Source organism: Dermochelys coriacea, chromosome 2 (assembly GCF_009764565.3).
Source record: "Dermochelys coriacea isolate rDerCor1 chromosome 2, rDerCor1.pri.v4, whole genome shotgun sequence".
In the NCBI taxonomy this organism is placed as follows: Eukaryota; Metazoa; Chordata; order Testudines; family Dermochelyidae; genus Dermochelys; species Dermochelys coriacea.
In genome coordinates this window covers 200,345,441-200,369,517 of record NC_050069.1, presented here as the reverse complement: position 1 = coordinate 200,369,517, position 24,077 = coordinate 200,345,441, and the positions used below count along the sequence as shown (strand labels likewise).

General features: G+C 40.6%; 1 protein-coding gene and 1 long non-coding RNA gene across 7 annotated transcripts in view; one reads left to right on the top strand and one right to left on the bottom strand.

Moving 5' to 3' along the window:
* THRB (thyroid hormone receptor beta) overlaps positions 1 to 24,077 on the bottom strand; it is a 283,663-nt gene that overhangs the window by 79,751 nt on the left and 179,835 nt on the right. The gene's annotated exons all lie outside the window — the stretch shown is intronic.
* On the top strand, positions 6,249 to 23,525 carry LOC122458948. The gene is made up of 3 exons (XR_006279318.1): positions 6,249 to 6,260; positions 12,189 to 12,191; positions 23,355 to 23,525. It is a non-coding gene; the product is annotated as an uncharacterized LOC122458948 (long non-coding RNA).

The window sequence follows — 24,077 nt, the reverse complement described above, 5'->3', positions numbered from 1 at the left end:
AACTTTTATATAAGAGAGAAAAGGTGGATGATGATTACGGTAATATCTTCTGGTCTGGGAAAGATAATCATGTGGGTCACAGCTAAATACAAGGTAGAACAGATGGTATTTAGCTGTGACACTCTGATTACCTGTCCCAGACCTGAAGAGGAGCTCTGTGGAGCTCAAAAGCTTGTCTCTTTAACCAACAGAAATTGCTCTAATAAAAAAATATTACCTCACCCACCTTCTCTTTCTCATATCCTCGGACCAAAACAAATGCAAACAACTTCTAGATTTCCATTTTTAATGTTAGCACCCAGGAAGCAGTCTCTAGCAGATGAACTTTTGTGCCTTCAGCTCTCTGTCTAGTGTTTTTGCAAGAGGGCTAGCCAAAGTCTCACTCTTTCTTTACAATCTACTATCTTGAGATAAGCCCCATCCCAAAGCATTAGTTGCAGACATATGACCGTTAAGTTTCAGAGTAGCAGCCGTGTTAGTCTGTATTTGCAAAAAGAAAAGGAGTACTTGTGGCACCTTAGAGACTAACAAATTTATTTGAGCATAAGCTTTTGTGAGCTACAGCTCACTTCATCGGATGCATTTGGTGGGAAAAATTTTTTTTTTTTCCACCAAATGCATCCGATGAAGTGAGCTGTAGCTCACGAAAGCTTATGCTCAAATAAATTTGTTAGTCTCTAAGATGACAGTTAAGATTGCAAAAGATTTCTCCTGTCCTTTCAATGGAGATACACTGAACCTTTTCCCCAACCTCCAGATTTGCAGTCACATGCTGTGTGTATGATTCAGTGTCAGGAAAGGAAGATTCAGGGTTTTTCTTCACTTGATGTAGCGTACCTGGTGAAGATGCAATATGTCAACAGGAGAGCACTCTCCTATCAACTTAATTACTCCACCTCAACAAGAGGCAGAAGCTATATCCGCACAGTGAAGGTGGCACTTTAGGGCTTTGTCTACACAGGCAATTGAAAGACAAAAATTTGTCATTCAGAAATGTTAAAAAACACGCCCACCCCCAAAAGACAAAAGTTTTGCAGCTGATAAGTTCTGGTGTGAACAGCGCTTTGTCGGCAGGAGCACTTTCCTACCAACAAAGCTAGCGGCACAGCCATGTCGCTAAAAGCTGCATAGTGTAGACAAAGCCTAAGTCAATGTAACTTACGTTACTCAGGGGCGTGGCTTTTTCACACCCATGAGCGACGTAAATTGCATCAACTTAAGTGGCAGTGTAGACAAGCCCTCAGATTTGTCCAAACACAGAAGGAACACTAGAAATGGCTACATGCTGTGCCTTGCCACTTATCATATCTTCAGGATTCCTAGGGCTTGTCTACAGTACCTGCCAGATCAGTGGGCTGCGATCGACCGCTGAGCGCTCTCCCGTCGACTCGGATACTCCACCAGATCGAGGAGCGCAAGTGGAGTCGACAGGAGTGCGTCAGCTGTCGACTTACCACAGTGAAGACGCCGCGGCAAGTAGATCTAAGTACGTCAACTTCAGCTACGCTATTCACGTAGCTGAAGTTGTGTATCTTAGATCGACCCCATGCGGTAGTGTAGACAAGCCCCTAGTCTCCACTGGCCAGAGAAGGGCATATTTGGAATTCATTCCCAAATCTGGGTTTCCAATTTAGCAACACATCAGTCTGTTTGCCTGTCAAGCCACATGCCAGTTATTGCTCTTACCCTTTTTTGTCATCACAAAAGGTGATTAACCAAATAATTTTAACCAGTTTGGTTAAACACACGCCCCACCAAACTCCTCCTCTCTCATACAAACTCATTGGATTAAACAACAAACCTTGAGGGACTGAATGGCTCAAAAGATTAGGAATGGGGTACTGAGGACTTTCACCTCTAAGCCACTGTTTCAGATCTAAGCTGTGGCTGATAGTCTTTAGCATCTAATGGCTGTTTGGTGAGGTATGCCAAATGATTTTGCGGTTTGAGTTCAGTCCCCTGTGGACAAATGTTTGCATCACAAAAGAAAGTCTTACTGGCAAATGTCAGCAGAGATGCCAAGGACTGAAGTGGCTTCCATTAATGTACTGCCAATTATTTCTCGTTTATGTTGAATCAAAAGTGACCTTGACTCAACATATGACTTTATAACATGACTGACAGCAGAAATGCCCATGCATTTCCCCATGGCTAAGCTGAATGTCGACCACACGGGAGCTAATAAAATGAAGTGCCGAGTCTTGGGAGGTTCTATGTATATTTAAATACCACTGATTGGAGGTCACTCAGCAGCACTTCCTAGTCCCAAGAGGTGTGCAGCAAATTAGATTATTGTGCCCTTTAAGAAAAATTGGGGGACTTGTCCATCCATTTTCAGCTAGAAGAAAAGGCAGTTCTGACTCGGCCACTCAGTTGCTATGTGATCAGAGGAAAGTTACTTATCCTCTCTGTTCCTCAGTTAGCCCATCTGATAAATGGGTATAATAATATATACCTCTGTCAGAGATCAGAGTAGCAGCCGTGTTAGTCTGTATTCGCAAAAAGAAAAGGAGTACTTGTGGCACCTTAGAGACTAACAAATTTATTAGAGCATAAGCTTTCGTGAGCTACAGCTCACTTCATTGGATGCATCCGATGAAGTGAGCTGTAGCTCACGAAAGCTTATGCTCTAATAAATTTGTTAGTCTCTATGGTGCCACAAGTACTCCTTTTCTCTGTCAGAGAGGTATTATGATGCTTAAATAAGTAGCACAGGCCTGGATTATCTCCAGATCTGATTCTTCCCATGTCAATAGGTGGGCTAGCAGTCTCCACAACACCATCCCTCCCTCTTCTGTATCCCCCAGAGGGTGTTCTGTGAGTCTGGAGTCCACAACAGGGGAGAAGGTGAAGGAAAGCAATGGGTGGGTTAAGGATGGTGCAGCGCAGCGCTCCACTTCTGTCCTAGGTTAGGATGGCTTCTCCCGAGTCTGGCTGCCCAGTGGCTCTGCTCACTCCCATCACCCGTGCCGCACTCAAATGGTGTGGGCTAAATTTGAGAGATGAGTGGTGTTGCGACTGGGCACACTGGGTCCCAGCGCCACTCAGGTTTGGCCCAGCTGCCTGTCCATCATGAACCTGTGTGCCAAGTTGCAATGCCAGCCACAGAAATTTTGCCTGGCTGCCCCTGCAATCCTCCCATCACGATGGAAGAGCAGCCAGGCCAAATCTGAGTGGAGTTGTGACATCTGAGTGCCCAGTCGCAGTGCCATTCAAATTTGGCACATCCAATATCACCGACCATATTTAAATCAAGATTGGATGTTGTTCTGAAAGATCTGCTCTAGGAATTACTTTGGGGAAGTTCTATAGCCTGTGTTACACAGGAGGTCAGACTTCTGACTTCCTTCTGGCATTGGAATCTCTACATCTTCTGTGTTGGAGAGGATGATCTGGTCTATTTCTACAGTTTTCATAAGAACATAAGACATAAGAACGGCCATACTGGGTCAGACCAATGGTCCATCTAGCCCAGTATCCTGTCTTCTGAAAATACATGGGTGAATCACGATATTGTGGAATCTGACCTTTGATTTTTGAAGGCTTGCAGCCGGCAATACTCCTTCTATCTCAGTCATTTCCAGAAGATCTGGCTGTGATCACATAAACACAGGACTATGTCTTGAATGCAGGGTCAGTCAGAAGGGAAAACTGAGCTATGAGGTAGAGTGTCCTTATTTAAAACATAAATATCCTAAGCAACAGGGAACACACAAAGGTAGTAGCTGAGTAGATTTTGTTGTTTAAATATTTTTAGATTCATAGAGTCGGAATGGGCCATCATGACCCTCTAGTCTGACCTGCAAAACAAAGGCCATAGCATTTTACACAGTGATTCCTGGATAGAGCCCAATGTTCTCCCTTTCAACTTTGTTCTAATGTAAAAGTCCCTTCTAAAATGCAGTTCTTATGATTCTGTAATTGGAAACTAGGGAAGTGAGGGGGAAAATGCCAGTTAATTTTGATCAGGTGTTCCAGGCTATGAGCCCTTACATTTTGTTTTGGCACAAGATGTGGCAATTTTATTTTTCTTGAGGGCTATCTTGGCTTTGTGGTGAAGGATTTACTTGATGTATCATCTGAACATTTTGTTCTGTAAACTTTCTCCACAAAAGCTACTTTCATTTTAGCTTCCACTTTCTCTGAGAAAGTCTGAACTGGAGACGCCAACTGCTATTTATGAAAAATAGTCAGTAGTGCATGGGTAATGCTTATTAGTAATCAAATATGCTTGAAATATATTTTTAATAGTAAACCAAAGTCAACATTTTTGAGGCTATGTTATGTGCGAGATTCTTTTTCACTGGCTGCTTTAGTGGAATATTCTTAGGCCACAGTTTATATTAGATGATACCTACAAAGTAAGTAAGCAGCATTCTCTTTTTTCAAAAACTGGACAACTTCATGGCCTCTGAGAAATGAGATCAGTTCAATATCTGGCAAAGTTCAATACCATCACAAAAGCCACTATCACAATTAGATTTTGAGGGGCCGTCCCTGCAGGGAGCTCAACCACTACTTCCCCAGTGAGATCATTTTGAGTGCTAGTTTCCTCACAAAATAATACTGTGTGGTAAATGATAATTGTATAAGTACGATTGATATACCTTTCACAAACATTTTCATTCTCTTATCCTTCAGCATCTGATAGTATTAGCAAAGAGACACTGTGCCCTACAATTAGGACATCTGCCAGTAGTACTATCTATTCCTTATCTTTCCTTTTTCACAGCGGCAGTCTTCTAAAGTGACAGTCTTCTTTCCAGAGGGGTATTTTATTACCATTGAGCTTCAACTTTCCCTTATTTTATCTTGTCACTAATCTACCCTGTGAGGTGATGAGCACTCACAACTCAATATGAATGGTTGATCCTCTGCATCTCTCTGGTTCAAACCTTAAAATACTTAATGTTCAGCTCTGTACTGAAAAGTACAGAAAGGCCCTGAGTTGCAGCAGGTCTTCTACAATGTAAAAGTCTGAAAATTGTTACACGCAGATAATACTTTTAATATGCTATTACTGTAACCTCAGCCCCAGCCTCGTGGATTTTTGAAAGCATTTGGATTTCAATTAGCACAATTGTAGAATGAACAGTGTTAGTTCAGATGGATAGAAATAATTTTTAAGAAGTACAGTGCCAATGAGGCTGCTATTCTTCTACATGGTTTTCTGTGCATGATGATGTCCATGCGATACATGAATATTTCTAGAGCTAGGTTAGATAGTCTGCAACCTTCAGAAGGGTGGCATAATTCAATAAAGTTAGGGTTCCATTCATGTTTATCAGAACCTGCTGTATGCAATTATTTTGGTGTTATTATTTGAATAAGACCTGTCACCTACTGGAAAATATCATAATTAATCTGTCAGGCAGCAGGGGAATGCGGAAAGGGAGCTAAAATATATGCTTTCCATTCCCCAAAGGTTCTAATACACCAATATCATCCCTTTTGCTTAACTGAGCAAAGAAAGAGCTGTAGGTTGTCTTTAGGCAGGATGGATAATAAGTCAAAAATGTAACAAGTCAGTACTAGCTATAAATTAAAGTCATGCTTGCCTTGCTTAATACGTGCTGCATAGATAATGATACCACACTTACAGAATATATGATCTGATCATCATTTGGTATCACAGTTATGGATTTTGATAACATTAGATATATAGCTCTAAAGGCTGTATATGTGCTGCTTAAATACCCCAATAGGTTAGAAGACATATCCCTTTAGGGTTGTGGAGCACTAGGTGACATATCACCAGGCTCTAAAAGCTCCACCATTATCACCTCTGAAAATGTGAGCAACAAAGAGCAGGATTTCATCAGTCATGCCACCTCCCTATAAAATTGTCCCTGGAAGCCCATAAAAACCCTCCTTACAATCCACAAAGAGTGAATGTGTGCCTTCATGTAGGCATACAGTAGGTGGTTAGAAGATGATCAGCAGTACTGGAGCTGGAAGCCTCACTTTACAGATAACTTTATTGTGCCAGGCAACTCATTTTTGAAAATTGGGTTTTGGGTCTCTCTCTCATTGTTTACGAAGCATAAAGATTGGAAAGGGTCTTTTTGTTTTGTATGTTGTTTTTCATATTTTTTTTTCTGCTTGCTTTTAGACTCAGAAATATCAGGAATGTCAAATCTTGTGATCCCTGGGTCTGCTTCTCAGAGATGTCTGTTGTGAGTTCAAAAGAGCAGGGGGGGGCTGAAACACTGACAAAGATGATCTTGCTTCCAGTGCTCTTTGGCAAATGAAAATGTTTGGTAATGATTCCGAACTTTGAAAAAAAATATTGAAACAAATGTTACAGAAATGGTCACAGAAAATGGGTCCATTTCAAATCCTGAAAGATGGAAACCAATTTATAAATTTCTGTATTTCCCATTAAACGGTTTCTTCATTTTTCAGTCAGTTCTGCCAAAAATCCTTTCCCCTCATAATAGCTCAGACTCTTGAATCTTGTGATGTTGTAATGTCACTAGTTCACCAGTCACTACAGAGTGAAAGTAGATAAAACCTGAACTTATAACATATCCAAAAAAATAAATAAAATAAAATAAAGTCACAACCCTCTCCACATCTTCTTATGAAAAAAATCAATCAAACAAAAACTTACGTGCTTTCTTTGTATATCTCATAGATCTAAAAAAGGGCATGAACTCTATATTTTACCTGTACAGGTCCCCTTTAACAGAAAGCATTTTAACCAAAGCTAGGTGCACTCACAAAAGTTCTAGCTGATTCGCAGTTGTGTATTAAAGATATTTATAAATTTAGTGATTTAGGCCTTGATTCAGAAAGGTACTTAAGCACATCCATAAGTATCTTGCTTAATAAGCATGCTAATGGGGGGCTCCTGAAGATGTAAAAAAATTAAAATAAAAGAGTTTAAATGTAAGTGGTTATTCTTGTATATGTTTTAAATGTAAATGTATTTGTTTTAAGAGCATTGGAGATACCACATGGTTTTGACGTAAAATTTTTCTTATTTTTGTTTTCTGTTCTATCAATTCAGGACACATTAGCTCTCATTTAAATTTCAATAAGGGAGAGTTTAATCTTCCATGTTAATTTTCATCACTGCTCATTGTGCAGTCTGTAAGTGATGAACTGTTCCCTGAAATTACTTGCAGGTCATCTTGAATTACCCAGTCACTCTGTACAAATGACTAATTACAGATAACCATAAAGATAGTAATTTTCAGACAGTTTTCTCGAATGTGGTAATTTTCCATCATTATTAACTGGGTATTAAAAATTACATTTTCTAAACTTCCGGCAGGAGGTATCTGAATGAAAATTGTCAAAGGAAGACAAATTTTGTCCATGTGCCTTGTTTGTGTGCTGTGCCCATAAGTTTAGTGAAGCAGAAATAAATATGATTTGAACTGCAAATGTCACTTTATTGAATGGAGATGAGAATTACCTTAAAAACTTATATTGGCATTTGTTTTGAACTATTTCAGAGGTATTTCAGCAGGATTAATACAGCTTCAGGCTAGCTGCTTTTCTTAACCAAAGCTTTATAGATACAGAAGTTTGCTTTAAAAAGCAAATCTAACTACTGAAAAGTCATTTTCCATAACAAGGGTCTCAGAAATCTTTTATGGTGGCCAGATAATTAGAGCTGCATAGAAAGCATTGGATGGACAAATGGAGAAGATTCAGTTAAAGGCAGAAAATCAGACCCATGGTTTTGCACCATCTGAAATTTGGGGAGGTTCACGACCTGAATCTGCATCTGAATTTTCCACATGGTCCCCATCTTTATAACTGAACAAACTAAAACCTTAGATCCAGATGCCCACATACTTTGGAGTGTTCAACACTTGAGATTTGTGGGATGAGTGCATCTCTAATTATGGTTTGGGGAAAATTTCTGAGGTACTGTTTAATGTAAATAAAATTTAGATTGTAGGACCAGGACAATAATTAAGGTAGTAGCACCAGTTGCCTCTTCTCTTCTGAATGTTTACAGGCAGCAGAACTTAGTAAAGAGGGATATAGGAAGGGTGAAAATCTGTCCAGCCCATTTCTGGGGACAAATTGGTTGCACGAATTCTGTAGCATATCAGTGTACTGCTGCATAAAGAGAGAGAGTGAGAATGTATATTGGCCATGAGCTTACCATGTAATATGGCACCAAAGAAGAGTAATGAAATTTTGGGATGCATAAGCAGAGGCATCATGTAATGCAGCAAGGAAGCAATAATCTCTCTCTGTTTGGCTGTGGTGAATCCAGAGCTAGAATACTGCCTTCAGTTGTGGACATCTCAGTAGAAGAAAGATAGTCATGAATAGAGGAGAGTTGAGAGCAGACCAGTGAAAAATGATTATGGGGTTGGGCAGACTGATTTCTGAGGAGAGAATAAGAGAGTTAACCCTGGCTTGACTAAGTGACAGCAAAGCACTTAATAACCATATAGCCATAAAGAACGAGAGCTGATGGCCGAATGCTCTTGCTATGGAGATTCCAATCAAATCGCTGCTTAGTGTTACTGGTGGGTATGTAACTATGTTAAAAAGGTAGGTATTTTTAAAAATGAAAATTCCCTCCTGTTTTTAACTGATATTTTTTAACAGAGCAAGCCCATACGGCCATTTCGGAAACTTAATCCAAAGCTTATTTTTCAACGGAGCAACCCAACGAGTCCAATAATAATTAAATTTCTTCTTAAGTTTCACAAACATACTGAAACTCACTTACCAAAGACATCATGACATATGCCTCATTTGTTCATTAGAATGATGGTTACTAGTATTACTCACTGATGATTTCATTACCTCTCCCAAGGAAACAACACACATAAGGAACCTTTTAACCTGTTCACTTCCTTCCTCTTACCCTGTTGAATTATTTATTCTGTAATTTAGCAGTTAGGCATTGATCATGTTATTTTAAAGTGAATCACTATAATTACTAGCAAGTAGGATTTGTTTGATTCTCAGTACATGCGTTATGGGGTCATGTAATGGGGCATTTTGGAATCACAGAGTGCTACAGGTGGCTCTCTGCAAACTGCTGATGTTCTTTTGTGGTAAGCTGCTTTTCTCTAAGTGATTTGATTTTTAATTTTTTAGGCATATTTATAAGGTGCACAAGTTTACTACAAATATACATGTTTTAAATTTTTCATTCCTTGTGTTTTGGTCACATGTGACACTACTTTATTCATCTCTGTCATTTTTTCAAAGTAAGATTTTAAAAAATAAAGTAATGAAGTTACCCCCACAAGAGCATCTAGGTTGCTGTATAATAAAAACTCTGTAAAACACAAAACCCCCTTTTTAATAAACCTCACGCTACTTGAAAGTCAAATAAGGAAAACAAGTGGCAAGGATCTGACACATGGGAAAAAGGAAAGGGAAAAAGTTCTACGTATGGGGTCAATATCGATCACAATAAAAATTATAAATAACATTAAAAACTCAGGTATGATATAAAAGATTTTGCTCTACATAAGCATGTCCAGCTTACTTTGTCCATCAACTTGATTTAAAGAATCAGTATGAATGCAAGGTTAAAAAGAATTAGGCCTGATCTACACTAGAAAATTAAGTTCGCTTAACTATGGCGCTCAAGAGCATGAAAAATCCACACTCCGATCAGCATAGTTAAGCCAGCTGAACCCCCAGCACAAACAGAATTCTTCCATCGACCTAGCTACCGCCTCTCAGGGGTGATTGCCTATGCAAACGGGATTACCTACAGCAGTGTAGTTCTGCTGCTGTAGCATTTCAAGTGTAGAAAATCCCGCTGACATTCCAATTACGAGTAATGACTTGGACATTAGACATTCCAAACCTGATTTTCAGAAAGGCTCATCATCCACAGCTCCCATTGGCATGAGTGCTTAGCACCTCTGAAAATCAGCCCATCGGCCTAATTATCAAAATGACAAGAGTGCAATGTTTGGCATCTAGATTGCATTAAATGAAATGAAATATTACTGAATGCTAATACCATTGGGATCTAGGGCATATAACTATGAAGTAAGCACATCCCTCCTATTCTACTATGATCTTAATCTGCATGCAAGGTGAGCCTGCACAAAAGAAGAGGTGTTCTGATACTGTGACATGCTCTCTCCTTTTCCAACAAGAAGCATGACAGTGGTGTTCCAGCTCCTGATTCAATCCCCCACTGAAATCAATGGCAAAATGCCCCTTGGCCTTGGGTCAGACCCTAGATTCCCTCACCTACCTGTGGGGGAACACAGCTCAGGTTTATAACTGCTTTTTTAACTTGGGTTGTTTCCTCTCTGTGCTTTGGAGCTGCCTTTTATTAGACAGTCAAAGCATGGTAATTTTTTATCTGCAGCATGGATCTTGGTTGCATATTCTGCTCTTGTTGATCTCAATGGAAGTTCCATGCAGACACTGACTGCAAATTATCAATTAAGGTTTCTGAAGTCCTTTGAGGATTGTAATCTTCAGCACTGAGGAACAACTCTGAGGTTTTGTTGCTCAGACATTCCTCAAAGAGAGGCTTGGAATGTAACAGATCAAAGAACCACACACTTGATATTAATTATTAAAAAGACTCTGATGATCAAATCAAAATAATAATTTGTTCCGATATCAAATATGAGAAATAAATGGTAACAGTGTAATACAAATACAGTGTCAAATCCAAGTCAGGCTAAACTTCTTTAATTAGAGAGTTTTACAGACTCTCATTGTCTAAATCCTTGTCCACGCTAAAATTTACTTTGGTATAACTTATGTTGCTCAGGGATGTGAATAATCCACACCCCTGAGCGATGTAAGTTTTAGTAACATAAGTGCTGGTGTAGACAGCGCTATGTTGGCAGGAGAGCTTCTCCCGCTGACATAGCTACTGTGGGAGGTGGAGTAATTAAGCCGATGAGAGAGCTCCTGTTGGCTTAGAGCATCTTCACCAGAAATGCTACAGCAATCCAGCTGCAGTACTTTTAGTGTAGATGTAGCCTAAGTCGACCAATGAAACTGAACTTTTTTCTGTCTTTTCATCATTTTACCCTAATGGAAGCATTATGTAAGTGATAAGTATTATTATTATTATTATGACTGTTATATGCACTGGAGAGCTCTAGTGTGTATTGGAAAAGAAAATCTTCCCCTTAGTACTGAATCAAGTCAGGAAACTGGTAATGGTGCCCGGGACATCAGAAAACATATTCTGTCCTGAGTCCTCATCTGTGCTCCAAGGATAGCTATGTATCAGAGAAACTAATCTGTATGGCCATAAGCATGAAGACCAACAAACCTGGGTTGTTGGGTCTCCCATATAGACTAGAATCAGAGGTCTCATTAATGTTACTACAGTCTAAGACTCACTTAAGTTTTAGACATTGTCCATCCTATTTCTTTAAAAAAATAAGTAAATGAAACCATGGATGTCTGCTGAATGCATTAAATAAATGTATTTCCGAAGACAGTCTCTTTATCAAATTACATTAGGAAAAAAATCACATTAAAACCCTGCTGCCGTATATATATATAACCCAGTAGAAAATTTATGCATTCAGTGTACTTCTGCTGTCAATGAAAACTGTGTTAATTACTATGAAAACATGTGGCTCCTGGATTTAGAGTTTGGTGCTCATTGCTGCATTTTGATGTTGCCAGACTTCTACTACCACATTCATACTAATTTCTTCCTGACTGGCACAAATCTATGCTTCATCTAGCAAGATACCTGTGGAACGTACTTTACCATCTTTCTATCTTTTCTTTTTTTGTTGTACCACTCACTACAGTATCTGATCACTGCATACACTTTACTAGTGCCGTCACAAAAGGACAGAACTCCTGGGTGCAGAGAGAAGGAACAGATACTGCAGAATGATGTAAAGGAGAAAGGGAGACAAAGTGGGTCCAAGAAAAAAGGGGGAAGGGGGGGAAAGGGACAGGAGAGAAACTGTGAAACATGGCTAGAGCAGGAAGAAAACACCAAGAGGGAGGAAGGACGATCTTGTCATTAAGTTACTGGAATAAGATTCTGGAGATCTAGGTTCAATTCTTTGCTCTGCTACAAATTTCCTACATGATCTTGGGCAAGTCAGAGGGGGCTTGATCTAACGCTCTTCTTCCCTCACCCTTATTACTGCAGCCCGACCATTCTCCCCTTCCTGGCCTCCTCTGTTCCGGAAAGAGAATCCACGAACCTCCTCCGCATTCGTCTGGCTCCCTTAAAAGTATTGTATTAGGGTGTGTCCCCAAGTGGGAATTAATTACTTTTTTTTTTATTATGGCAGCATCTAAGAACACCATTCAAGGATCATGGCTCCATTATGCTAAGCTCTGTACGCACATGTATTAAAGATGATGGCCCACAATCGAGACAGCTTACAAAGTAGGTCTCAGACAGGGCACAACAGGTGGATGAGACAGATGAGAGGAGGTGGAGTTGAGATGATGAATTAACAATAAAACAGAGTAGCATAAAAGCCGAAATCTCAGCTCACTGCTTGCTTTAAAAATGCCTGACAAAGATGATTTGTAGCCATCACCGCAGAGGGATGCGTGAAGGAGGTATTAAAAAGGGACTATGAATTTAAGAATTTTGATGAGGAGCCCTGGGAGAAAGCATGGAGGTGCCTGTGGAAGAAGCAGATAAACAGGCAATTGAGGCTGGCTGCAATATTTGGCAGGCCTTGACAGCTCACTAAATTGATAGGTCTGTAAGACAGGGTGAGGTTAGATGATGTAAGATTTTAAAAGCAAAGACAAAGTTCATGTGTTTGGTGGGGTGGAGGAAAGGAGCCAGTGAAGGGATGCCAAGATGTGACTGGAGTGACAAGCCAGGCAGCTTATATTTTAAGTGCATTTGAGGGAGACGGCGTGGCTGGTGTCAAGGCCAGAGAGGAGGAGATTACAGTCACCGTGCAAAAATGATGAGGGCATAAATGAGATCTGGGGCAGCCTGGACAAGCTGAAAAGGCCAAATATTTGGAATGTTACATAGGTAGAAACAGCAAGATTTGGGCACCGCCTGCATCTCTGGGCAGAGAGAGAGGGCCACGTTGAAGAGGATGGGCCTGAGTGACTGGGAGGATGGTGGTGTTCACCTTAGTGGTAGGTGAAGAAGAAAATGAGAAGAGCTTGAAGGGAAAGCCCCATGCTACCCACTGCCTTACCTGGGTTGCTGGTTACATCCCTGTGGCTCCCCTGCTCTCCCCACTTTGTCAGCAATGTGTGTGTTTCTCCCCCTCCCAGCTTCAACAGTAGCTGCAATCTGCTCCTCCCCCATGCAATGCTTTATGACCTAAGGGACGTACTGACTAGAGCAATAAGGGAGGTGTTCCTGGCAGGGAAAAGTGAGGCTGGGTTGGGACTAGTTCCTCTCTAGAGTCCTGACTAGTGTGACCAGGTGTCTGGTTTTGGACTGGTACACACGCAGCCGAACATCTGACAACAGTCGTCAGAGAGAGAAAGGCATTCTCTACATTGCCCGGAACACTTACACAGAGGAGTTTGAAAGTCAGGAACGAGACTTGGAATTTGACCTAGTGTTCTACAGAGCAGCCATTGCAGTGAGAAATGAACTAGAGGGACGTGCTTTCAGCAGTCGGTGTTGCATTTTGGACACATTGTTTTAAAGTTCATACCTATGAAAACTGAATTGGATTAATCAAGCCTTGAAGTCACAAAGGTGTAGATTACCAAGGCCAAGTCATCAACATACAGGATGGGTGCAGTCTAGCTTCTCTCAGCTGGGGAAAAAGTATTGTGATCATCCTCCAAACAGTGAGGGCCCAAGGGCGTTTTGACGGTATGGGAAAGATTCACTCCCTAGATAGAAGGTGATGTGGTATAAGTTGCTACTTTTTCCAAGTGTTTCTTTCTTCTAGATGACATCACCTCCATCTACCCAACATTCAGCTTCAGCCAGTTGTTCTTCATGCAGGTACTAATTTCGGCCAGGCATTCAGAAAATTGTGACAGAGATGGTGCTATTTGCATCAGTGGTAAAGGAGATGCAGACCTGGATACAATCTGCATACCGCTGACATTAGAGACTAAGGCCTCTCACAATTTCCCCCAACAACTTCATGTAGATGTTAAAAAGGACTCTGGAGATAACTGAGGAGAGATTCCTCCATAGGGGATAACTCTGGAAGTGAAGGAACAATCCATCATCTTAATCTGGGAGCATCTCAAAAGAAAGGATCAGAACCATTTCAGTCCTTTCCAGCTGACACCTGCAACATCTTGGAAATGGGACATAGCATACCATGGTCAGGAGTATAAAATGCCACAAACAGATCCCAAGTATAGGATGCACATCTTCCTTTTCAATGGACAGAAGGAGGTCACCTATTCCTGCTACTTTAGAACTAGCCAGTTTAATAAGAGTTAATATAGGGACCTAGTTTGTATTCTCCCATATTCATACTACCCAGTTCTATAAAATGAAGAGAAACAAAAATGAGACACAGGAAAAATAAATGTTAGAGGATGACCTGTGGTGGCCCATTAAGTAAAGAACTGGACTGGGACCCAGAAAACCAGTTCTGCCTCTTACTTCTCATGTTTGTTTGGGAAGTCACTTATCTTTACTGCATCTCAGTTTCCCCACCTGTAAAGGGAAGATAATAATGCTCACCCCAACTTTCCTAAAACAATTGATGTACATCTATAAATAAAGTGCTAAATACTGTTATAATTAATAAACATACTTAGGAGTTGTTCTTGACTCAAAACATAACTTTGTGTCACGTCTGGGTTGTTTCGTCTATTTTCATTATTTGAGGAATTAGTTTCTCATTATTTGGCATAGATATTTTAAATTGATTTACTACATTTGGTCTTATTTCTTGCACTTGGATTTTGCTGCATTGACTTTAATTCCATTTTTCAGCTTATTACTATTATGAGAGTTAGGTCGCTTTATGACACAGGAACAGAGTAGCATGACAATTCTGCAAACATCAGTTTTATGGACTAACCAAATACAACAAACTATTTTTGTTGCCTCCCAGAACCACAACAAGCAGCCAATATGATATTCAATAAGGAAAAATCACAAATGGAGATATTACTTCATGGCAAGCTACAGATGTAAAGATTGCAAAAGCCAATGGTGGAATTTTCCTGGAAAAGTCACTTTATGGAGGTTTCTGAACTGTTCCCATGTGTGAGTCTGAAATAAACATGTTTACTATATAAACCAGATAAGTAGAACCATAAAAAGCAAGAAATAATACATAGAACTGAAGATCACAAGATCTTCTGTGACAAGATCACAGAATATATTTTTAAAATATATTAACCCCTTCATCTGTGGTAGATATGTGTAACTTCCTGTCCAAAGGAATTTTGTGATCTTGGGACTTAACTTCTTCATAGCTCCATTATGGGGAGAAATGTTGTTTGTTGGGACAAGCAGGGAACTGTGAGTCAGGACTCATAGGTTCTATTTCTCATTCTGTCATTTATTAGTTATTTTGCTCACAATTCTGTAATCCTTTTGGCTCCATAAGATGGCCATAATACTCACTGATCTCTGAGAGGTATGGTGATGCAAAAGTAGTTAGTTTTTGTGAAGCAGTTTTGAGATCCAGACAGAAACAGCTCTACAAAAGGGCTTTGTATTAGCATTTTCTTTGAGATGTTGTAGGCAAATTACACATAGCTTTGTTCACAAACAATGTACTTTTTAATAACTTTGGTTTTTAGATATCTTTACTGTTCTCTTCACAGTGGAGAGTTTAGTTACTGCATGTATCAGAAAAAAAATATCAGTGCATGTACAACATCTATAGCTATATATTCCAGGATACATGTTGTGCGACTGCTCTATTTTACACTCAGTAAAGTGTAGGTAAGTATAATCCAAAAGGCCGAGTCAAGAAAATCCTGACTAGAAAAACAGGAAGCCCTAGCTCCTGGATTCATGTGAATATGTAAGAATCTCAGCTTTCATTTATAAAATCAAAAGTTTCTAGCCTTCATGGTGGTGGAGAAAAGCACATCCTCCGAAAGGTAAAAAAAAACAACAACCAAAATTAATTATTTTAAAGAGTATCATTATTTTGAAACCAGTCTCATGATTTTTGTGGCTTCACTCATGATTTCTGAATGCCTGGTGTTTAGAGTTCTGGAGCATTAATAGTGTTTTGGGTCCTACAGAAATCTCTTCTCCCATAACATATGTGATACTGTGATATCATTGCAATCAACCTATCTACTGGAATTCACAACTGTATTGACATTTATATTTCTTGTTATTTTACCAAAGTTACATGAAGGAACAATGCAAATTAATGAACTTTTCCCATATTCAGTGATATTAGTTAGTCCATGCTGAGGAAAGAGTAAGGGTCTGATCCTGCAAAGACTTAAGAACCTACTTTACTTTAAAGCTCCTGAGTAGTCACAGTTAATTAAGTATAACCTTAATGGATCTAGTCATGTACTTACAATTAAGCATCATGTTTAAGCATTTCCAGGACTAAGGCCTAAGATACACTGTAATGCGGGGAGGTGAATTTTGCGGCCAGAAAACCTGAGTTTAGGATGGTTTTATCTGGGCAAAATTATTATTGCAAATGAGCTTATTTTCATTTTTTTTCCAGGAGAAATAAAGATTATTACTGATTATTACTATTATTGTGAATCATAAAATGTGTGGCTGAGTAACTCAGTGAACAAAACATTCTAGTTTAGAAATATAAGCTAAAGTGAGGTTTAATTTTCTTGTACACAGTAGCAATCACAAACCGGACATCAAATTCAATATATATCCTGGCCAGAATTTCTCAGTATGGGCTTCCCCATGCTACTGCACTGGTTGATGCTAATAAATCCTGACCCACAAAATCAAGGCCTTTGAGTTGATCTATTTAGCTTTTATTTAGTTTATATTTCTCTGTATTGATTCTATTCACCATTCAAAATGTTACTGTATGTTACACTGGGGAGGCAGGGTTGGGCTGGATAATTGTGGTGGTCCCTTCTGGCCTTGGAATCTGTTCCTCTCCTATTCATCTCTTTATTTCATGAAACACAGGAAGAACAGAATTGCCCGCATTGCCCTCAACATGCTCATAACTCCCACAGTTCTGCCATAAGATAATGTCGATAATAAAATTTCATGCTTCAAGGCTTCAGCTGATCATCTGCAGGAATCAGGAAGGAATTGTGTTCCCCAATGCACAATTGGACAGCTGTGTTCTGGGATTTCCCCCCGCCCCTAACTTTTCTCCAAAGTATCAGAGATTGACCGCAGCTGGAGATGGAACATCGGACAGGTTGGACCAATTCTCTGAGGCCATGTAGAAAATCCTCTTTTTTACATGCCTGTCTGGTGGCTCTTGCTCACATGCTCAGGGTCATGCTAATTGTCATATCTGGGGTCGGGAAGGAATTTTGCTCCAGTCAGATTGGCAGGGCCCTTGGAGGTTTTCACCTTCCTCTGCAGCATGGGGTGTGGATCACCTGCTAGGACCCTCCCAGTGCACCTCACCTAATCAGTGGCCTGTCATTTCAGGAGCTCAGCCTAGATGATCTAATGATGCCTTCTGTCCCTATTTTAGGGGTATGTCTATGTGCCAAAAATAACCCCAGAGGCAGTAAGTCTCAGAGCCCAGGTCTACAGACTTAGGCTCATGCTACGACACTAGAAATAGCTGTATAGATGTTCTGGCTCAGGCTGGAGCTCAGGCTCTGAAACCCACTTACTTCCCTGGGCTTCATAGTCCAAGCCTGAATGTCTACACATCTGTTTTTAGCACCTGTAGACCTGGGCTGAGAGACTTGCTGCCGTGTTTGTTTGTTTGCCATGAAGACACACTCTGTGAAAGTGTATCTAACTGCTGCATTTCACAAGGCCATTTCTCTGGTTCATAACAACTCAGAAAGAAAGAAAGATTTAAAAAAAGGAAAAATTCAATTAACATGTGGGTTTGACTCATAGATTCTGCCACTCTTGCTTGTGTTGAGTAGTACCTCAACCCACAAGGAGACCCACTAAAATCTACTCTTTGAGTAAAGCATCGCTCAACATAAGTAAGCCTGGCAGAAAACTAGCCACAAGGAAGGATAGTCCAGAGGTTAGGGAGCTTGCCTAGGATTTGAGAGATGTGGGTTTAATTCCCTGTGTTGCCACAGACTTTCTGAGTGAGGCTGGCCATGTCATTTTAAGTCAGACTTTCAACGGTCAATAAGGCACCTAGTGGGATTTTCATAACTACATAGGTGCCTAAGTCCCACTGAATTCAGTGGGTGGGGGGTGCTTTCACAAATTCCACTAGATACTTATCTGCACCATTAGGCATTTAAATACCACTAAAATGTGCCTCAGTTCCCATCTCTAAAATGGGCTTGGCAGGTTTCAGTGTAAATTCTAAGTCATCGGTAAACACCAATTTCACTTGACACACAGAAAATGACCCAAAAATATATATATATCCATCAATAACAATCAGCAAGTGCAGGCTCCCTTGCACCTGCAGGGATCGGGTATCATCAGCTCCATGGTTATGCATGGAGCCCACTGGCTCACTCCTAGGCAGGAGTGTGGGGCCCATCCCTGGATAGGAGCCATTCAGCAGCACGGTGGCCTCCTCCTTTCAAGCCCTGGCTGGGGGACTTGGTGCCGGTGGGCCAGGACTGTATGCTGCCCTGCACTTTCCGCCTGGGTGTCTTGGGCCTCACAACCATACAGAGAGCCCCCTGCAGCCCCATTTTCAGCACTGCCCTAGATCCAACCTATCTCTACCTTAATTTCCTGCAACTAAATTGTTAAAAATAAAAAAACCCTAAAAATAAAAATTTCTATTAATTATTGAAATTACAAAACAATAAAAATTGAATTCTGCCAAGCCTAAAAATGATGAGTATAGCACTGCACTTCCCTGCCCTAAAGTAGTGCAGTAAGGGTACATATGTTAAAGTTTGTGAGGTATCCTTTCATGGGCAGTCACAAATCTGCACCTTTGCAAATATGCAAAACTGGAATCTGGGTTGATGACTTTAAAAAAATGAAGTCAGGTACTCAGGGCCAGATGATACACAGTGCAGATATGATGGTACAGTAGCTCCAGAATTTGGCTGAAATATATAATGGGCTGACAACAGCCTCCTTATCTAACTGAGGATCTTTTAGTAGGTTCCTGTCCTCCAAAAGGTCAAGTCTCTGGCTTTACGTCCTCCATTGGCATACAGTTAAGAAATGGTTCACAAGGAGTGTAGTATCACCAGACACGGGGAGAATCAACACAAAAATAAGCCAACTTTGTCACACCTTAGCAGAATGAGAATCTGATACATTTTGAGCATGACCATAGCTGGAATAACTTGCTTTCTTCAATATCTGCTGCAGTTTAGTTACTAGGTACCAATTGGGCTACATTTGTTGCTTTTTCTGTCTATCAGCTAAATCAGATAGCAAAATGTAAAAATTTAGCACTGAGAAACATCATGTACACCCCACACATGCCTGACTCGAGAGCCATAAACCACTGCATAAATTCAAGGAGACACAAATGCATTATTTAAATTTGAGAGCTAATCTTAGTCCAGTATTATTCATGTGTCCATCCTCCTTCGGTCAGCACTCTGCCATTGTAAAATGTAAGAAGCCGCTCTAGATATAAATAATGTTCTTTAGGCAATAATCTTGCACTGGTGGAAGGATGGTTAATATGAGCTAACAAAACTCAACAAATCTTTTTCATCTCAGACCCTGATTCAGCGTAGCCTTTAAGCATATGCTTCATTCCATTCCTATTCAGAAAAGCATGTAAGCACGTTTAACCTTAAACATTAAAGTCAAAAGGGCATAAGGACATGTTGAAATGCTTTGTTGATAGGGATGGTATGCTGAACCTGGGCCTATTTTCTGTGATTTTTAACTGAAACATACTGTATATTTGACAGTTAATCTGAAACTTTTAAAACTTTGTAGTTCTGGGGTGCACATACGGATATAGGTTTTCCCCTCCTCACTGTTTTACACCATATGTCACTGAACACAATACATTGTTTATCCAAAAGCAAGATAGAATGGCATCATTTTGGAATATGATTCATGTATGAAAGTAAAGTGACAGGCATGTTACACACACAATTTTGGGGGGCTCATGTCATACATCAGCAGTTTCATACCTGAAATTAGAAAAATGCAATAGCAGGTTAGGTGACATTCTACAGCCTAAAAGCATGTGTGACAAACCTCTCACTTCACTTACATATTTGTAACGTGCTGCAGAATGTTTCATCATGACTGCATACCAGAGCCGGATTAGCTTTTTGTGGGCCCGGCGCCAAACATATATGTGGGCCGCTCATCTCCAGCCCATAGACCTCCCCACTGCCCACTACCTTCCTCATAGTCCCACCATCACAGCTGCACCCCATGTTCCTGAGGGGTGGGAAGAGGCTGGGCGGAAACAGAGGTTTTGTGGAAGAGGTGGAGTGGGGCGGGGGCAGCTTTCCTGGCCGGCTCAGCTGGCCGGGGCCTCTTCTGACTCTGGGCCCAGCGCCATGGTGCCACTGGCACCATGGTAAACCCAGTACTGCTGTATACTATTGCATATATGTAATTGCTGGACCATCTAGTTTAGTTTTTGGATCACCCAGAACTGTCATACACTTGCAAGGTGACCAGCTGTCCACATTTACCAGGATTGTCTTTGTATCATGGGACTCTCCTGGTTGATTCTAATGAAACATTGCAATTCTTTATCCCTTCCCAGTTTACTTTTGAAGTCAAGTTCATTGTTACCTCTCTCCTAGCCTGATGTGCCAGCCACAGTCCATCTCTCTCTTGGTGCCCAAAGGAAAACAATAATTGTGGGATTCACATACTAAAAACTCATTGGGATTCATATTATATCAGAAATACCATTACATAAAAGTATTATTGTTAGAGAACCATATTGTAAATAGTGACAATACCTATATTTAGAGGAGGTTAAGAGGCGAGCAGCACTACTCACACACAATTGTACCGTATGTATATATAGCTATCTATAATACATAATAACTATAATTTCATTACACAGAAAGTAAAGTAAAATATCTCCATTAGTGCCCAAATGTATGTTAATAATACATAAGCTATTAGTAAGTATATTTCTGAAAGTTTTAATAGTCAATAGCTGTAGCCCAAACAAGAATTACACATCCATTTTCCATTTTCTTTTTCTTTATTTTGCCAATATGATTTCTAATAGTAAAGGAAATTCTAACACAGTTCTAGAAATGAATTACAACTGATCCTCATCAACAAATTCAAAATAACTTCATTGATATTAGATAAATGTCATTTTTAGAACTCTCAGGGCTTGATTCAAAGCCCACTGAAGTTAGTGGGAGTCATTCCAATGACTCTTAGTGTGAGAACATGCACATGTAACAAATAACTTCTAAGCCAAATTTTTGACTCATTTCCTGATGTTCAGTTCATATTCAAGCCAATGGAATTGGGTCTAAGACCAGAATTTTTTGTTTACTATGCAACAAATGAAACATTAATTGTGAAAAACTGTTTTTATTTTAAAAAATAATGAAGTGTTTTCCCTTCAATTTCTGTTTCTTCCATTACACAACATTCTTTTGTTTTTTAATCTATTCCTAGTTAGAATACTCAGAAAAACCAATGATCGCCTCACAGTTATTACCATTTATGTACTACATAAATGTTTTTCCTATGAAAGCTTAGGTAGCTCCTGATCAGAGAGACAGAGCTGCAGAAACAAATATCGCTTACGTAAAAGGAAGGTTGCTGACCTTGGTCAACAAACTGGCAAAGGCTTGGGTATGCTGCAGATAAGGAAGAATGCTGTCTCCATAAGTCAGACAACCTATGAATGTGAATTAAAATATGGCAGTACATTAGGGAAAATTTAAAAAAAAAAAAAAAAAAAAAAGGAGCTATGCTAAAAGAGTCAACAACCTGGAAAAGAAAGGGGAATTCCTGTAATTTCTCAAGAGAAGGAGAAGACAAGAGAAGAGGGATGGGGGCAATGCTCCTTGTGGAAAGCATTTATTAAAACCTCTGGAATCAACTTCTCACAACAAGAAGCTGTTGACCAAGACAACAGCTAATATGGCTTAAACCCATAAACAATGCCTAGCATACCACCCCTGGCTCTCTTTAGGGTGTTTCTGAAAAAAATGTTTTCATCTAGACTCTGCTGGACTGATTCTCCATTAGCTTGCATTGTGTATGGTCATTTACATCCATGCAAAGTGGGCGTGAAATGCTACAAAAATCAAAAAGGTTGCACTTACACCCAGTTTGCATGGGTGCAAATAGCTACATGAGGCATACAGCCCTGGAGAATCAGAGCCTTTATAAGAAGAATCTAGGGCAGTCTAATAACAGCATTTATCACCATTTTTCTTGTTTGATATAACAAGAGATTATAACAATTAACAACACAACAGACTCTTTGTAACACTCTCTCCTTATAAAAGAATATTTAAATGTAATGCCAGCTTGTTACAGGAACATGGTAATAAGCTCTACTAGAGAGAAGACCATGCCTCAGAACTTTAAGAGATCATTTAAATAGCAAACCGGCAGAAAGAAGAACAAATTACTGCAGGAATGAAAATCACATCTTCTAAGCTAAATGAAGGACAATGCATTACAGGTATTGTATATTCGGAATTTTACAGTTTTGGGGAGAATTTGTGACAAAGGAGTACACAGGTGAAATAATTTTGTTTCCTTTTTTAAAAAGAGATTCTGAAATTAAACAAAGCAGATAGGAAGATATTGCACTGATTTCATGAAGTATATCATGATGCAATTTCACTGTAGGCCAAATCAGGGATAGTGCCTGCATTCTCTAACTGGACACCAGCAAAGTTGAGGGATGTTCAAATCTGTCGTTCCTGTTCAGAATGATTATCCAACTCCCAACCATTATATAAAATGTGTATGACTGTGAAACTGCTCTTGAAAGTAGTTACATTTCTGTGTATTTTACCACGAGCCCTTGATGAGCTGAGGATTATCTATTTCTCTCAATATTTGTTCACAGCTGATGCCATGTAAGCTAACTCTGAGATGACTTCTATTAAAGAGTGGGGGAGTCCAAACACCCAGGAGATATTCTGCACCTGGTGAGAGACTGAGCACTCTCACCTTGTACTGAAGTCAAGGGAATCAAGGGAACATGTCTCCTCATGGGAGGGGCTAATTAAGGAGGCACTTGATTGAGGCAATTCTGCAAGGCACTGAGGGCTAGATTCATAAAAGGGCTTTAGTGCCAGATACCTAAATACCAGAATAAGGTCCCACTGTGATTCCCAAACCCCTATTCAGCTGCCCCCAAACCTTATAGGCACCTAAACTCGCTCAGCCCCTACATTTTCATAGTAAAAGTTCCCTAGGCACCCATTTTTTCGCTTCTGAGCATGGGCGGCAGGTAATGGAGGCTGGGGGAGGCTAAACCGCCTCAAACCTCCACTAATGCTCCCTGCCACAGCTCCAGGGCCAGACTGTGGCTAGACTCAGAGCTCCTCTGGGTGGCTTAGGCTCAGGGCTCAGCCCTAGCTGGGTGGCTGGGTCTTGGGGCTCCTCCGGACTGCTCCGAGCGCCGGCAGGCCAGCTGGGATTTGGAGCTGCTCCGTGCTCTGGGTGGCCTGGGCTCAGGGCTTGGCCCTGGCTGTCTGCAGTTCGGGGTTCCTCCAGGCACCGGTGGGCTGGCCTGTGCTTGGGGCTGCTCCGGGTGGGGTTCAGAGCTGCACTGATGGGCTGGCCGGCGAGAGCAGGGGGGCGCAGAAGGGCCAGAGTGGGGCAGGGGCTAGCCTCCTCAAATGGGGGGTGCACACACCGCCCATGCTTCCGAGCATGCATACTGCAGCACCATACAGACACTTAAGCCTTAGAGCACTACATGAGCTGGGGAGGAGATAGGTGTCCCTCTGCCTAACCTACCTGTGGGGACTAATTTGGTAAGTGTGCTTAGACCTCCCCTACTGGATGGGGCTGCCCTAGACAAGCTTACACAAAATCGCTGTGAGGGAGGGAGGAAAAGGACCTCCTGCACAACTTTTCGCCCAGTAATTAGGGTACTTCCCTGGCATGTGGGAGACTCCAGTTCAAATCCGCAAGGGCACAAAGGGATTTGAAGAGG